The sequence below is a fragment of the Anopheles arabiensis genome, chromosome X (genome assembly GCF_016920715.1).
Source record: "Anopheles arabiensis isolate DONGOLA chromosome X, AaraD3, whole genome shotgun sequence".
Taxonomy (NCBI): Eukaryota; Metazoa; Arthropoda; class Insecta; order Diptera; family Culicidae; genus Anopheles; species Anopheles arabiensis.
This window is the reverse complement of record NC_053519.1, coordinates 18,576,950-18,593,043: the sequence shown is the minus strand read 5'-3', so window position 1 is coordinate 18,593,043 and position 16,094 is coordinate 18,576,950. Positions and strand designations below refer to the sequence as shown.

Below are 16,094 nucleotides of genomic sequence, written 5' to 3'. Positions count from 1 at the left end.
CAAGTCGTATGACACGGGAGCACTAGCGTACGGCGTGTGGGGCAATTTGTCATTGTTTCCAGTGCTGTATTGCTACAACTGTAGCCCTGGAATTGCGGGCTTTTCTGCCATCCACTGCCTCGCTCCTCCCCCTCTCCACCATTGACTAGAAACTCGTTCGTTCGGCTTGTAGCGACGTAATGGAAGCAAATAGTGCCACATTGAAAACTACTTTCAAACTCTATTCATCCATCAATCAGAGGACAGGCGGGTATAGAAATTAATGATAGCACAGGAAAGCTTTTCCCTATCACGCCTAAAGTTATGCACTAATGGGGTCATGCTGTTTTTGTTTTTTGTTTTTATAGTAGTGGCATGTTCAGATGAAGAGATCTTAATTTTTGAGCATTTCCATCAACCTGAATTCACTTCTGCTCGTCCTTATTTTTTCCATGCCAAAATGTACCACACACATCCACACACAGACACAGACACAGTATCAGCGCACACTAATGGAACTGACAGAAGCAACACAACCGGACCAACACGAACACCGCGCACAAACATACTCACACGTACATGCACACACTCCCATAAGCATGGCAATTTCTTAGATCCACCCCAGCCCCCACTCCCCCCCCCCTTCGGCAAGACCACAGGGCAGATGCTCACAATCCAACCTTTTCCCGCTTCCCTTCTACTCTCTTACTGCCTTCCCTGCTAATGTACTTGTGAACCGAACAGAAAATTGGCAACGGAAAACCAGCAGAGCAAACTCTCCCACCGAGCGGGTGCGTCCCGCATTCCACCGCACATTTAACCCCTGCCACCGTTGCCACCTTTGCCAAAACCCGGGCGACACCCCAGGCCACCAGTGTCCACCGCGCAGCGTTTTGTTGTTGTTTTTTTTTCTTCTTTTCTCGTTGCCTTTTGCTGGGTTTCTTGTTGTTTTCGGACGGTTATTATTGCGCACGCTGGCAAGTGTCGCACCCTACTGAAATCGAGCTTCGGGTTGGCAGTTGGAAGTTTGCAAGTTTTTTGGAAAAATCCTCGCCGTCGTCGTCGTCCTCGCCAGCATCATCATCGTCGTCGTCGGACGCTTTCGGATGAAGCTTAAGTGCGGCGGGCACAGCACGTGAACCGCAAGATGTGTGTGTGTGTGTGTGTGTGTGTGTTTGTGTGGTGGTGGAAGCTGGGAAGCCAGCCACGGGACCAACGGGGCGCACACCCAACTGCTACGAGAGTGTGTGCGAGCGTGAGAGCAACGATGGGTGGCGAGAAGAAGGAAAGAGGGGGAAGGGAAGGAGGCTGGGGATAAAGTAATGGGGGCGAGGAGGCGAGGGAAGATTGAAGCAGGATGAGAGTAAGTGTATGTGTGTGTGTGTGTGTGTGTGTGTGTGTGTGTGTGTGTGTGGATCTCGGGAGAGATTCACTCCGAAGTTGTGATTAAGCTTTCTGCTTTCTCGCTTTCCGCACCGTTCTGCTTGCTGCTGCGTGTTTTTCGGGACGCGTCCCCCATTCCTGAATAGCAGCAGCATCAGCAGTGGCAGCAGTTTCGATGAAAATTGCGCCTGAAAGGTAGGCAACACACAAATACAGCTAGCACCGCTGTGGACGCGCACGGTGGGCGTTTGAGCCCTTTTCGTGCTTTCATTGTAAGTGTATTTGTGTGTGTGTGTGTGTGTGTGTGTGTGTGTGTGTGTGTGTGTGTGCTTTAACAGCGAGCTAAGATGAGGAGAAGCTTGGTGGAGAATTGGATTGGAAGTTTGCTAGCGCGCCCTTTCGGGAGTGTTCGTACGCTTGCTGGGTGAAAACCGTACGAAGGGCGCAAGCGCTTTTCCTCTGTTGTATGTGGTGGGCCCGTTGGTGTGTGCGTGCAGAAAACCTCGATGCAATCCCGCTCGATGGAAAGCGAGAGCACACATCAGCGGGCGAAGGCATCCGTTTTCGGGGCAGGGTTCAGCCCTTGGTGGAAAATCTGTGAGCACACCGGCCCGTCGCTTTCCTCCCACTGGCCGGCGCAAGGGCGTGTATGCGTGTGTGTGTATATGTGTGTGTGTGTGTGTGTGTGTGATGTCTGTTTCAGGGTTCGTTATCTTTCCCGAATCGAATTCGGCGCTGAGTAAGACCCGGGAATTCGCGACTCGCAAATGAGGAACAGATCGCGCAATGTATATACACACCAATAAACTACACAACAGCAGTGCCGTGTGCTCCGCACAGCTTTTAAAGGTTGCCCAGCCTGCACCCGCCCAATGCTCCCATTTATAGGCCCCCTTTCCTGCTCCTTTCCGTTGGCGACGCGTGTAACGGGGTGCCGGGGCGAGCCGGTGTAACGGGCGACGGAGGTAAGACCCATCCAACTAGATTCGATAAGCCCCGTAACAGAAATACCCTCGAGCGCAGTGTATCGCCTCGTCTGCCGTTTTGCTTTGCTCTTTTGCTTCTTCCCTGCCTTGGTAGCGGTAGCAAAAAAAGAAAACACACACACACACACACACACACACATTCCACTGCAAAGCCGCTGTGGCGGTAGTGGCGGTGGTACGAGCTTCCGAGTGTCTTTATTTGATTTTGACGTGTTCTTGCGATCCGGAAGATATGAACACCTGAATCGAATGAACCGCTTTACATGTGCCGCTTCTCGTTTCATTTTTTCACGCAAGGGCACCGGGAACATGTGTTGGATGGGTGTGGAGGATGAGCAGGACGCGCAGCAGGAGGGCGAGTGGGAGGCCACACACAGCACAAGACGACTCGGTGCGCACTGCGCTCACAGGAACGATAATCCATGACAGATGGATGATTGATTATGAGCGCCAGCGGTCGTTCTTGTCGCTAGCTCGGCTGCGGTCTGCGGGCTGCGGACCCGATCATGCCGGTCCTTGCGGGTCCTAGGTTGATGCTGTACCATAGTAGGTGCGTTAGAAAATCACACTCACTCATCGCATTACTGTGCGCCGGAGTGCGCTGCCTCGCACCCGAACAAAACAAGGCCCTCTAATGAGCTGCCTGTGCACGGTGCGAAGATGCGCTTTTTTGAGACTAGCTTGATTAGCGAGTGTGTGTGTGTGTGTGTGTATGCGATTGGCCATCCAATTGCAGGGGCATCCGGGCAGAGTGCGAGTTACTGTATCGTGCAATACGATTTGTACGATGGCGAAACTTGCTCCTTGCGGTTGCGGTTTCGGGTGTCCGAATTCGGTCGTTGAAGTCGGACCAACTGGACCGTTCGCAATGTAATGCGTGCTGGATGTAGGCAGTGGAGCACGTATGTTCGGTTGTGTTGTGTTTTAGTTGATAAGTGGATTAGTTGCAGATTAGTGAACTATTGATCGTGCGCGCTAAGAGCGACGGGCTCGTAACCCTGGGAATGAGCAATGCAAGCACAAACTGAGAGCCGAAAGTCGATAAAGAGCGAGAGAGAGAGATAGAGAGATAGAGATAGAGAATATGGGGACCAATACAGAGTACCACTTGTTTGACTCTGATTGGGCCGATAGGATTGTCAGATAGGCTGAGTGGATTGGAATTGGCTTAGTGTTTGGCACCAACGGTTGACCCGGTGGAAACTGTGCGGGTATTTTTCCCCCCTGTGATGGTTGTCATTGCTATTGGGTGGAGAATAAATGCTAAAATTGGATGAAATAAAATATCGAGTGTTTGCGATTTGTACTCAACGTGGCTGAAGCAAAAAATGGCATTTTTGTCGAGCGGATTGCATAGCTTTAGGCGCTTCATTTATTCGACAGGTGGTTTGAAGTAAAAAGGGAGGACACATGTATGCAATCTACGAAACAATATCAATTGCTTTACAATCTGCTCGCATCGAACAAAGAGAGAGAGAGAGAGAGAGAGAGAGAGAGAGGAGAGAAAGAGAGAGAGAGAGAGAAAGAGGGAGAGAAAGAGAGAGAGGGAGATAGGGGGGGTGACAGCGAGATAACAAAATAAACGATAAACCAAATTATTAAACACACAGCACGGCAACAGCGCATTGTTTGATTTTGGGAGCATGCTAAACTGGGCAAGAATTATGAAACATAAATAGCGCAGCTGCCCCCTGCTCCAATGAACCGAGAAGGCAAAATCAAATCACCGGTACAAGATAAGTTGAGCAAAACCATTAAAATATTTATCCAAGCAAGTTACTTCACCGTCGCCCGAGCAGCGCTGCCTTGCCGAAATTCGGTCCATGTGTAAGTTCTATATCTTCGCCTTCTTCTCCTTCTTGCTTGGTTACTCTCCGCTGCCCTTCGTCGTCAGTCTTGAAAAAAGTTACTGATTTCGAAGCATCGAAGCACAATTTGTTTGCTTTTCCTATTTCCTGTTTCGAGACACGAGCATATTTCGTCTTTTCGTGTCAGTGTTTTTTTTCTTCTTCTTGCTGTTGTACCTCCTTGTGAGTGTGGCTAGGTGTGGGTGGGTGTGTGGATCGTGATTTCACTATTTTCTTCGTATCGTCGACAGCCGCTCCCATCCTATGTGTACCATCTCAATTTTATATGTGAGTGTGTGTGTAGCTTAAAGTGGGACGTCAGGCGACAGCGGTCAGCAGTAATGGGAATATTGGAGCAGAGCGTAAATTTTGATCTCGTTCGGGTTTTTTTTTTTATTGCTGCACTTTTTGCATAAAACGGACCGAGCAGATCCATCATGATATATCCCAATGATCGATAGATGCGAGCATGTTTTGCGGGTGGTGCTGCGGGTTTGGCTGGGAAAAAGTTTGAATTTGATTTTACGTTGATTAGATTACCGCGCACCATCACAGGGAGGGTACAAGCATATATATATATATATAGACATACATACATACATACATCGCCACACACATATACATTCACCGTTATCGTCTTCATATTGGGTGTGCCTGGTTGTCGTTTTGTGTGTGTAAGGCGCTCGGAACCTGCCTGGGATTGCTCGGAGCGAGCAACGTCGATGACACAAGCAGTGTTGGTTGGCGAGACGAGAAAGGCGAACGCAAACGAGATCCGGTGCGGCAAGAAACGAACGCTACAATTCATCAATATTCTTGCAAAATCGTGAAACAAGCGAAATGGGGATACGTGGCAAGCAAACGGAAACGACTGTCTACGAAGGTGAAGGTCTAACTTCTCTCTCCCTCTTTCTCTTGTCCCTCTCCCCTTTCATCAGTGAACTCTTTCGTCGCTTATGCTTATGGATGGACTGGCCGCAGTGCGAGTTGCTTTCCTTGGGATGATAATTACCTTTCTTCCTTAATTATCATAATGTATTCATGCGATCTCTATTTTGCGAGCTTCGCACGGGGAATCGATTTATTTTTGCGGCTAGTAGTTTGAGGACGCTACCCCGCATGGCTGCATCGTGGTGGATAGGGAGGAAGAGATGGAAAATATTGACAGTCGTCTTATCGCCGTGTTTGTGTGTGATGCCAAGAATAGCAGTGTGTTTCCAACTTTTGTTGTGCAAACATACTGCTGCTATTGTGGCCATCCTTCACAATCAGTCATCATTTTTTTATTAGTTGACATGACGCCTTTGTGAGTGTGTCTGTATTGCTGAAGTACTACAACAAGTCAAACAGACACTGGTGACACTTTTAGTGCTGGAAGCAAAAAGGCAAATGGGGGCGTTTTTCTGTGTTGTTCGTTGTTACAATAAACAACTGTTGCATTTTGTACCGTTTTCACTCGATGTAGGAGATCAGAGCCTTGCTAGAGCAATTAGATGACAGTGTTTAGTTAAGCGTAAAGTATGCCTTTAGGCGAATTGTCAGGCGGATTGTCTGCCTCGAAGCTGCTAATGGTTTCTGCTCACATAACGAAGTGCCTCAATAGACATTTTAATACTATTTTAAGAAACTTTGAAAAATTTGAATTGTTTTCTGTTGCAAAATTCCGCCTATTGTCAATGATTGGCAAGACTTCATGAAGAAAATGCAATGCACATTGCCTGCTGGATGATATTCAGCCTAACTTTCGTTGCTCTCTATTAGGTCTACAACCTCAAAAACAAAGACGTCGTGTTTCTCAAGCTACGTTCATAGTAAACATTCTATGAAATGAAATTGACGCACCGGAAATACTTGAAAACCTAAACATTTAAGCTCCAGAACGTGCACTAAGAACCAGGAACATTTTAGCCGGACAGCCGACTTCACACATGAGCTACGCAAAGAACACTCCGCTAAATGCTAAGTGTAGAATTTTTATTGAGTATAATCATCTGTTTAAATACTACATCAGTACTTCGCTATTCAAAAATAACATTTTTTCAAAGCGGAATGAGAATGAATGATGAGTTCCAAGGCATTGTAACGTAATAATTATTAAAGAAATTCTTCTTCTTCTTTTGGCACAACAACTGCTGCCGATCAAGGCCTACCCTGTACCCACTAGTGAAGTGAGCTTGGCTTTCAGTGACTAATTGATTTCCCCCCATAGCAGGATAGTCAGTCCTACGTATGGGGGCACGGTCTATTCGGGACTTGAACCCATGACGGGCATGTTGTTACGTCGTACGACTTGATGACTGTACCACGAGACATACTATTTGCAGGCCGCCAAAACACATTCTACCTGTGACTTTTGCCGAAGCAGTCACTGTTGACATCGAATGAAAATGGGTTGACAATATGGATGCATGCAATAGTAAGCCGTGGAAAATATTGACATCGAAATCAACAGTGAATGCAATAGTAAGCCATGCAATAGTAAGCCGTGGAAAATATTGACATCGAAATCAACAGTGAATGAATAACGAATCAATTGGAAACTCCTGTAATAACGAATCAATTGGAAACTCCTGTAATAACGAATCAATTGGAAACCCCTGTAATAATTGAAATAAAGCGAGCGTGTTGATCTTATTTTATTGTACAGCCCAAAGCCTACTTTAATGCATCGTGCAATCATGTTGACAGTGTGTCGTTTCAGGCTTAATCTCAGAGCTTTTTTGTTGGTTTCAGTGTGTTAAAAAGTGTGCAATGATTGGGTATGAGGTGTGGAAAGTCCAACAATTCAAATTTCAATTTCAAATTAAATCTATTCAATATAATTATCTACCTGTTAGGTTACAATATGACTTTTAAATAACTATTTCCTATGCTATCCTATTCTTAACAGAAGTATTCTTGTCGTAAAGACCACATTGATTTCGTTCAATCCCGTGGTAAAACATAACAATATAACGGTCATGAGTTCAACTCCCGTATGGATCGGGCCTCGCAAGCGTAGCGACTGACTGTCCTGCTGTGGTCAAACGTAACACAATCTGTTACATCTTTATACACTCCTGACATTGCATAAGTTCCTGAAGATCTTTTGTATAGCCGTGTAACCGGGCCAATATAGTTAGCAATAATAACTAATTTACGTACCTATACTTACGTCATTTCATTTGCTACAAACAACTTAATTTCGTTAAAACTACTCTATATTTGGGAAATATATATTTATATATATTTTTTTTCAAGGTGCCCCACACTCATGTCTTATTTCTTTTATTAAACAAGAGAAAACAATTAATATTACAACTAATGTGAAATAAACACAAATTTAAAGTTAAATGGAATCATTTTCCACCTTTTCATCAATTATTTATGCTAGTACAAATTATTCTGTGTTCCTATCCCTATACAGTCCTTTACGAGTGTCTACGTCATGTTAACACACATGTTTGATGATGTGTCTTCAATTAAGAATATCAAAACAAATAGTCAGGCCGACGCCCCCATAACGTATACAATGAAAACTGTTTAAGAAACCATCATATGTCAATTACATCTGCTTTCCATTGCCACATTGCCATTGCAGGATTGAAAACAAGGAAACGATTTAAAACAGAGTGGAAAATACCACGTTAGGCAATTTGGCAATTTGTCACACAGTGAGATTGCCTGGAGTAAGGCGTCACCAGCTCCGGGAGCGAAAGGCCCTTGCCATTCACTTGTCGAAATGCAAAGCGTCCCGAATGTATGCAAATCAACAGATTTCAAGAAACGGTCAAATGTCAATTGAATTCCAACACTTGCACTCATATTGCACTGCACAGTTGCACTCATAAAAAAAGAACAATAAAACCAAATAAAAGAAATAATTCAATCTACTGTCTAAATGTGTGGGTAGGTTGTAGCGTGGGAACGCTTCCCAATATCGCCACAAAGCGTACAGAGTGCTAGCAGACTGATAGCAACAGCAGTGATAGAAAAAAGGGATTTGCGTAAATGAGAAGGAAAATAAAAAAACGCTTCTTGTGAATATATTCCATTCAAAATATAGGCAAAAAAAGGCAACACGCACACATAACCTTCTGTAAAAAAACAGTGTGCCCGCTCTCACTGGTGAGAGGGTTTTGCAAGAGAAGCGTGCGGAAACTAAAATGCACATTAAAAGCTTTCCGCAGGCTTGATTGAATTCACCACCCAGTCAACCAATGCCTCCCGCCTTCCTCGAGCGGGTCTGAAAATGAGGAGGGTTGTGGTAAGGACAGAGGGGGATAGTGGCAGCCGGGGGGCAGTTTGTTTATGACGATTGACAGGCCTGTCACGGTGCGGTTTGTCGGTCGGACTGGCAGGTGAAGAGACGTAAAACACATTCCCCCCCCACCTGCGGGCTCGATTGCAAACTCCGGAACGGCTGACGCTGGGACAAAAAAGGGTGAACCAAAACAAAAAAAAAAGGAGCGTGGACATTATTTTGCAAAAAGAAAAAAAAGATCGGAAAAAAGCAAACGCAAGCGCAGGAGGATGGGAAAGGGAGGGAAAAAAAGGAAACTAAACACGCAGAGACAAGCGCAACCGGTAGTGGGCTTTATGGCTTTGTTCACTGTGGCGGTTTCGTTTTTGCTTTATTATTATTTTTCAATCGCTCGGTTGCCATTACTTTCCACTGTCATTTACACACTCTGGTATAGCTTTGCTTGTTGCTGTCGTTGTGATGTACCTACTTTGTAGTTGTGTGTTTCTCTTGTTATTCTGCCCTCTCTCCCTTTATTTCTCTCTCTTCTTCTCTCGGTGTCTTTTTTATCTTTTTTTCTTCCCCGTCGCTATTTGTAAGCTCTGTGGTCAGCCCCCTTAGCCATGGATGCACACAAATTCACCCGTTGATGGGTGCTTTCGCATCCGGCAAATATCCATTTCAGCGAAGAGTCTACAACGCAGTGTTGTGGTTTTTTTCTTCTATTTTCGATTTGATCCTTAGAAGAGGAGGAGAATGAAGAGGGAAGGGGGTCGACAACTGCACCCTCCAAAAATGCCCGTTCACCGTGCATTTGTGCCCTCCTTCCTCCTTACCCAGGAATACGTACGAGATAAGCACCAATTTGCATGAAGCAGCGCAAAGGCGAAATTATCGTTATTTCATGTATCTCTATGCAATGAAGTTAGCTCGTGGTGGTTTTTGCGTGGCGGTTTACCGTATCACTCGCCCACACGCTAACCTGCTCGCGCTAGAATAGTTTTTGTTGTTGTTGCTTTTAGTAAACTAAGCAGCATTTGCTGTGACAAAAAATCCCGCTGGAAATCGGGTTTGCAAACGGCAGCAGCAGAAATAGAAATTTAATCAATGCCGCTAACCCGTGTATTAGACCTTCAACACGGCATTGGTGGTGGAGCAAACGGGGAGGGGGGAGGGGGGGGGGAAGGATTTGAGCTGTACTCGTTTTGTGAAAATTCATAATTTACTTTGTAATGGCCACGACCCGTAGCGCCCACCCAACAGCGGTGGGCACGCATCCATCTGTTAGAATTGTATTATTTTACTCATCGAATATTGAATTCGGCGATGATATGTTTCGAATTTAACGGCGACTCGAACAAAAAAATACACACACACACAAACACAGAAAGCCAGCTTCGCCTACACCTGCGACAGGATTTTGTGTGTCTGGTGGAGATGGTGTGTGTGTATGTGTATGTGGTTTTTCAACTCCAGCAAATCCGTTCACTGCCAGCCCTTTCGCATATATCGCAACGGTGCATGAGTAAAGCCTAACTTACAGGCGCTTTCGTTACCGTGCGCCTACAAATCATTGTGAAAATTTAATTATTCGCTCTTTCCTGTGGTGTGGCTGCGGAGCTACCAACCAAACCCGGAAGCGGATGAAACTCCGAGACTCAGTGAACCGTTTATTGTCAAACGATTCAATTTAGTGCTTTCTGTATGTGCGTGTGTATGTGTGTATATGATGTCCGTATTCGTACAAGCCCCGATATGAGTAACAATATTTCTCTAACTAAATTTCATGTAGTTTGAGAGAGTGTAAGTTTCGTTGTTGTTACTGTTCGTGGCTGCTGCCATGGAATTTTGCCTAGCTTCACTGTCAGCAGCTCGCGTTGAGGTTATTCTTCATTTCTATTATCGATCGATGATAGATAAACGGTTCTGTGTGTGTGTGTGTGTTGTTTTTTCCATGCCCTTCTTACACGCTTTAATTTAATCACACCAGAAAGCAAACGCGCGAACCAGACGCGGGCTGTTGGTTCAAGTAAAACATGAGAAACAGCAGCTCGCTTCGATTCAGTCTCGCTTTCAGGCGCGGACCGCGTGTAGGCGTTCGTAGTGTATTGATAATCACTGTGGCCGAACTTGCTTAGCGGAAAACCCGAAGCGATGGTGATGTTAATTCATATATTGATTTGTTTGCACATTAACTACACAAAAAAAAAACAGAAGAAAAAAGAAAAGATCAGTGATTCACGATTCGTTTACTCATTTCATTATGGAAGCAAACGGTTTTATTTCATCGGAATTGTGAAGGGGTAGGTGGCACGGTGGGAGAGGAGGGGGGGGAGGAATAGATGGATAACCGTCGGGCAAAACGCGCACTCAGGAACAGGGACCGATGGGGAAAGAGAGGTAGGGAGAGTGAATTTGAATAAGAAGGATAATGTTTGTCATGGGCGGAAGATGATGGGTACCATTTCTTGTTCGGGTTTCGGTGGGTGCTTTGCATTTGCGTGCTGTTTGGTTTAGTCTCTCCGTTACGCGCACACACACACACACACACACACACACACACACACACACACACACACACACACACACACACACACACACACACACACACACACACACACACACACACACACACACACACACACACACACACACACACACATACACACACATACAAACATACACATCCAGACACACAGACACAAAATCAAACCAAAACCAAAAAATCAAAATCAATATCCTTTATTGTGTGTAAGTATGTTTTTCTTTCTCGATGTTATCGTTGTTATTTGTTTGTTGTTTGTCCTAGTTCCCCCCCCCCCCCCCCGCTAGCTGAACGTTCTCTAATCATTGCTTCATTTTTGTTCGTGTTGTAGGATGATGGGAGTAAAGGAAGAGGGAGGTGGGGTGGATTTTATTGTAACTAAGCGTCATTGTAATAGCGTTTCGATTTAATCGAAAGTTTGCGGTATCTGAGGATGAAGTGTGAGCGATTCTGATGGTATTTGCTAAACAGGACACTCGTGTGCGTATGTCGATGTTTCCTCTCTCGCATTGCTTTATGTTGTATGGTCGACTAGAAGAAGGAAAGCAAACAACTGTCTGGCAGAGAGTATCGTTAACGCAACCTTGAATAAATCCTTTTTGTTTTTTTCTTTCTTTTGCTTAATATGTTTGACTTCTGTTTACCGTTAAATGGTTGTGAGATGATTGTCGAGTAAAGCGGATAGTTTGGCTTGATGAGGCGATGGAATGCAAATAAGCTCAATTACAGCACATCGAGCCCGCAGCTGGATTTTTGTAAAGTTTTATTTTTGATGCTTTGAATTGAGTTACAATGCAAACATAGTTTACTTAAGTTGTAGAAGAATTTTTTTTATGGATTATGCATATGGAAATATTTATTTATTGTAAAGTTAGATCATTTTGTCAACAAAAAGAGAAACCTTTTTAGTATAAACTAGTAAACAAAGAACTATTACGTTTCGCTATGCATTTCAGTACTCTACTACAATGCAACCGAATGACTGGCAAGGAATAATGTGCAATTGTTCCTTGTTTAATGCTCTAATCTATTCATTGTTCCACTAGCTTCCCATACCTGTAGAAGCTGTAAAGCTGTTAAGCTATGCAAAAGAAAAAAAAAAACAAAATACTAAAAGTATATTATCAAAAAGCTTGGCACTCTTTGAAGTGTACATTGTCACGCCTGAATGTATGCATTGTAAAACAGATTGAAGCACTATTGAAAAACGGAGATTTTTCATTCGTTCACTCACAAGCGCCATCATCAAACACACATACACTGTGCTGAGCGGTACGCAAAGATAGGCATTTTATCATTTAATTACTGATTGCCACCGGTCGCCTATCGTCAGCTTTTAAAACCGACCTCCGGTATTACATTACCGAAATGGTTAATAAATTATAAAACACTGAACACAGGCACAGAGGCGTATGTAGTTTGCAAAAACCAACGCCAGTCTCCTGCCGTGCAGTGGAGCAGATGTAATGAACGCAATATGAGGGGTGTGGGCGATACAGTAACAATGCCAGCAGCAACAGCAGCAACTACAAAAAATGTCATTAAATAGAATATCGAATATCTGCGCGAATTGCAATTATCCTGCCCACGGTCGTGGCAGGCTTCTGACACCGCATCGTTCGTCCGAGGGGTAACACATCACTCACTACCCTCCCCCTCCCCCCCCCCCTCTCTGTGCTCATCTCAAATAGGTTCTATAACCACCCATTGGAATCGATAAATATTTTTCGCAGTATAAACCAATCAAAATACGCATCGGATATTTATTTGTTGGATACAAAAAAGGACAAAAAAACAACAACAACAACAAAAAGCAACAGCAACAGCACTAACAGCAACAACACAAAGTGCGACGAAACGCTGCCGAATCGGAAAATAAAATAAATACCAACAAAATATTATGCGTTCCCTGGCTGAGGGGGAGCGCGTGGCGGAGGGATAAGGGGGGGGGGGGAGAAGGATGTTTTGCAGCCGGCTATGCTCTCGGTAGGCAAATGCAATCGAGCCAACCACCCAAAACTCATGCATATTTTAAAGCACGCCCAAGCCCGGCCACGCCAGCTGCTTGCTATTTGGGGGCTACCTCTTTTATTCCAATTTCGTCGAGCTTTTCTTTTTGCTCCCATGCCAGATTCGTTCGACTTTCAAGGTTAGTTGTAATGGAATAAAGTGCTTCATCCCTCTTCTGTCACACATACAACACATAGGCACAGCGCACAGTGCACAAGTGGAGTGAATGTTTTCCAAACATCCGAGTGACAAAGCTCGGACCGGACTCGCAGGTGGCCGTACCGGGGGAGAGGATACGATTATTTTTCTCTGCCAGCATTTCGTTGGTGGGGTTTTTTTTTCTCTTTCGGGGATGTAAAAAATGCGTTATGCGAAATGGTTCAATTTTTCACTCGCAGAATAAAAGGAAAAACCGCAGCAGCTACGGAACAGTTTTGCTGGGCGTTAAGCTGGCGTATCTCGCATTAGGCTACGGGAGGGGTTTTGCATAAATTGCGGCGCTGCTGTGGCCATGGTGCGTATGATATGCGTGTGGTATTGCATAAAAGCAGGCGCTACCTTTAAATTGTTCCCTAGCTGGGGCCGAGCCAGCATCAAGCAGGCAGCGCGGTCGGTAAAGCTCGAAGCCGGTTATTACTATGGTGCAAAGCTGTGCCTCTAACTGGCAAAACAACGCACTTAACCTTGGGGGAGCCTGACCTAAACCGCTTCTGCAACAAACTCAGCTTATTATGATATGCTTTGCTGCGATTGTTGTTGTTGCTGCTGCTATCGCTGCTTCATGATTAATGACTCTAAAAACTGGTAGAAACTGACACTTCCGACCTTTCCTTCCGATGAATCCGCTGCGCCAACAACAATCGCACAGTCTTCGGGCGAAGCACTTATCCGCTCGAGAAGCGTTCGCGCTTTTCGCGATAAATGAGTCCGCAGACTCCCGAGCCGCATCGAGCCGGGCGGATTGAAAATAAGCGGTGGAGCCGTTTCCTAGGGATCCAGTTTTCAGTGGGCATAAAAATAGCGAAATATTCCATGGTTCGCAAGCGCTGAGCGCACACGATTCATAATGTGCGAGATCGGTTTTAAGAGGTAGCGGTTGATAGGAAAGCAATTATAAGCACTTGAGCTAATTGACGTGTTTCCGACCAGCATAATGAACACACACACACACACACACACACACACACACACACACACACACACACACACACACACACACACACACACACACACACACACACACACACACACACACACACACACACACACACACACACACACACACACACACACACACACACACACACACACACACACACACACACACACACACACACACACACACACACACACACACACACACACACACACACACACACACACACACACTTGAGCGTCTAGCCCAGTGGCAAACGCTAGATGAGTCCGGCCCGAGCAGGGGAAGAGGAGACATCTACAGGTAAAGAAATTCATACAAATGATACACGAAAATTTTGAGCTAATTGCATGCGTACGTGAGGGGTTTCCTGTCTGCCCGTCTGCTTAAAGGACGGTACAGTTTCGGCGACCAAGCATTCGCAGTTAGCTCTGGGATGCCAAGGCGAACGCTTGGAATAGATGGCAACAGATAATGATGTGTAACGCAGTAATTTATCGGTTGTAACCCCTTGATACATTTTGTTACGAGAGGGCTATAGGCATTTTTATGGAAACAGCCACAAGTTGACTGTTGTTGTGATTTGTATAACGTAACGTAATAGATTGTATTCATATGGGTTAAAAATAAGAAAGTTTGTTGTGTAAAGGGTGTTTTTAAAAGTCGATAGCATAACATTTGACAAATTCGTACTTGATAATGTTGTTTGTAAAAACAAGCATATTGAAACCAATAGTGTGGTGATTGAAATAGTTCAAGTGAGCTTTTCACAAAAGAACATCACCTCACACAAACGTTATTTGATGCACATAAACTTCAGAACTTTTTTTTTCTTTTTCTTCTTTGGCTCAACAACCGTTGTCGGTCAAGGCCTGCCTTTACACCTCTTGTGGGTTTGGCTTTCAGTGACTAATTGATTTCCCCCCATAGCAGGATAGTCAATCCTACGTATGGCGGCACGGTCTATTTGGGGCTTGAACCCATGACGGGCATGTTGTTATGTCGTACGAGTTGACGACTGTACTACGAGACCGGCCTAAAACTTTAGAACACTTTACCTTAAAATCATGGCATAACAAGTAAAAGTTAAGGTAGTAGTATATGTAAATTGAATATACTTTGTTTTTTTTTTTTATTCTAGAGGAACGGTCCAAAAAGGCCGTATTGCTTATATACTTTGATATACTTAGTTAAATTTCGAAACCAGTAGATTATTTAACACCAAATACAAAAAAAATCTTTTACAATTATGTATAAAAATACATATATATATATATATATATATATATATATATATATATATATATATATTGTTACATATATATGTTATATATATTATACATGTAATATATATTGAACATATATATATTTACATATAAACACATATATACATACAAATATACATATACATATATACATACATAGGTGTGTGAGTGTGTGTGTGTGTGTGTGCGTGTGTGTGTGTGTGTGTGTGTGTGTGTGTGTGTATGTATATATGTGTGTGTGTGTGTGTGTGTGTGTGTGTGTGTGTGTGTGTGTGTGTGTGTGTGTGTGTGTGTGTGTGTGTGTGTGTGTGTGTGTGTGTGTGTGTGTGTGTGTGTGTGTGTGTGTGTGTGTGTGTGTGTGTGTGTGTGTGTGTGTGTGTGTGTGTGTGTGTGTGTGTGTGTGTGTGTGTGTGTGTTTGTTTTGTGTGCTTTGTTTTGTGTGCTTTGTGTCTGAGTACTTTGTGTCGCCTGGAATTATCGTAACGACCAACAGACCAACAGAGAGCCAGCGAGGGTATATACTTTTACCATAACTTTTCTACTTTATAGTTAGCAATTAAGTTTGGAAACTTTTTTCGACTTTAATTTGAAAAGACCTCTCTTCAAACTAAGATACATAGTTTTAATGAAGCACATTTCCTTCTACGCATTGCATACATTTAGGCGTCTGGTGTAGGAAATATCATTACGTCTTGTTTTAG

At 44.2% G+C, this 16,094-nt stretch overlaps 1 protein-coding gene across 12 annotated transcripts in view; it reads right to left on the bottom strand.

Moving 5' to 3' along the window:
- LOC120906639 (disintegrin and metalloproteinase domain-containing protein 11) overlaps positions 1 to 16,094 on the bottom strand; it is a 105,870-nt gene that overhangs the window by 67,498 nt on the left and 22,278 nt on the right. The window contains exon 1 of one of the 12 annotated variants that reach the window (XM_040318460.1): positions 819 to 951. The exons of the other annotated variants lie outside the window; for them this stretch is intronic. The gene's annotated coding sequence lies outside the window, so the exon portion shown is untranslated. Of the gene's footprint in view, positions 1 to 818; positions 952 to 16,094 lie in introns of those variants that run through there. 12 annotated transcript variants of the gene reach the window in all.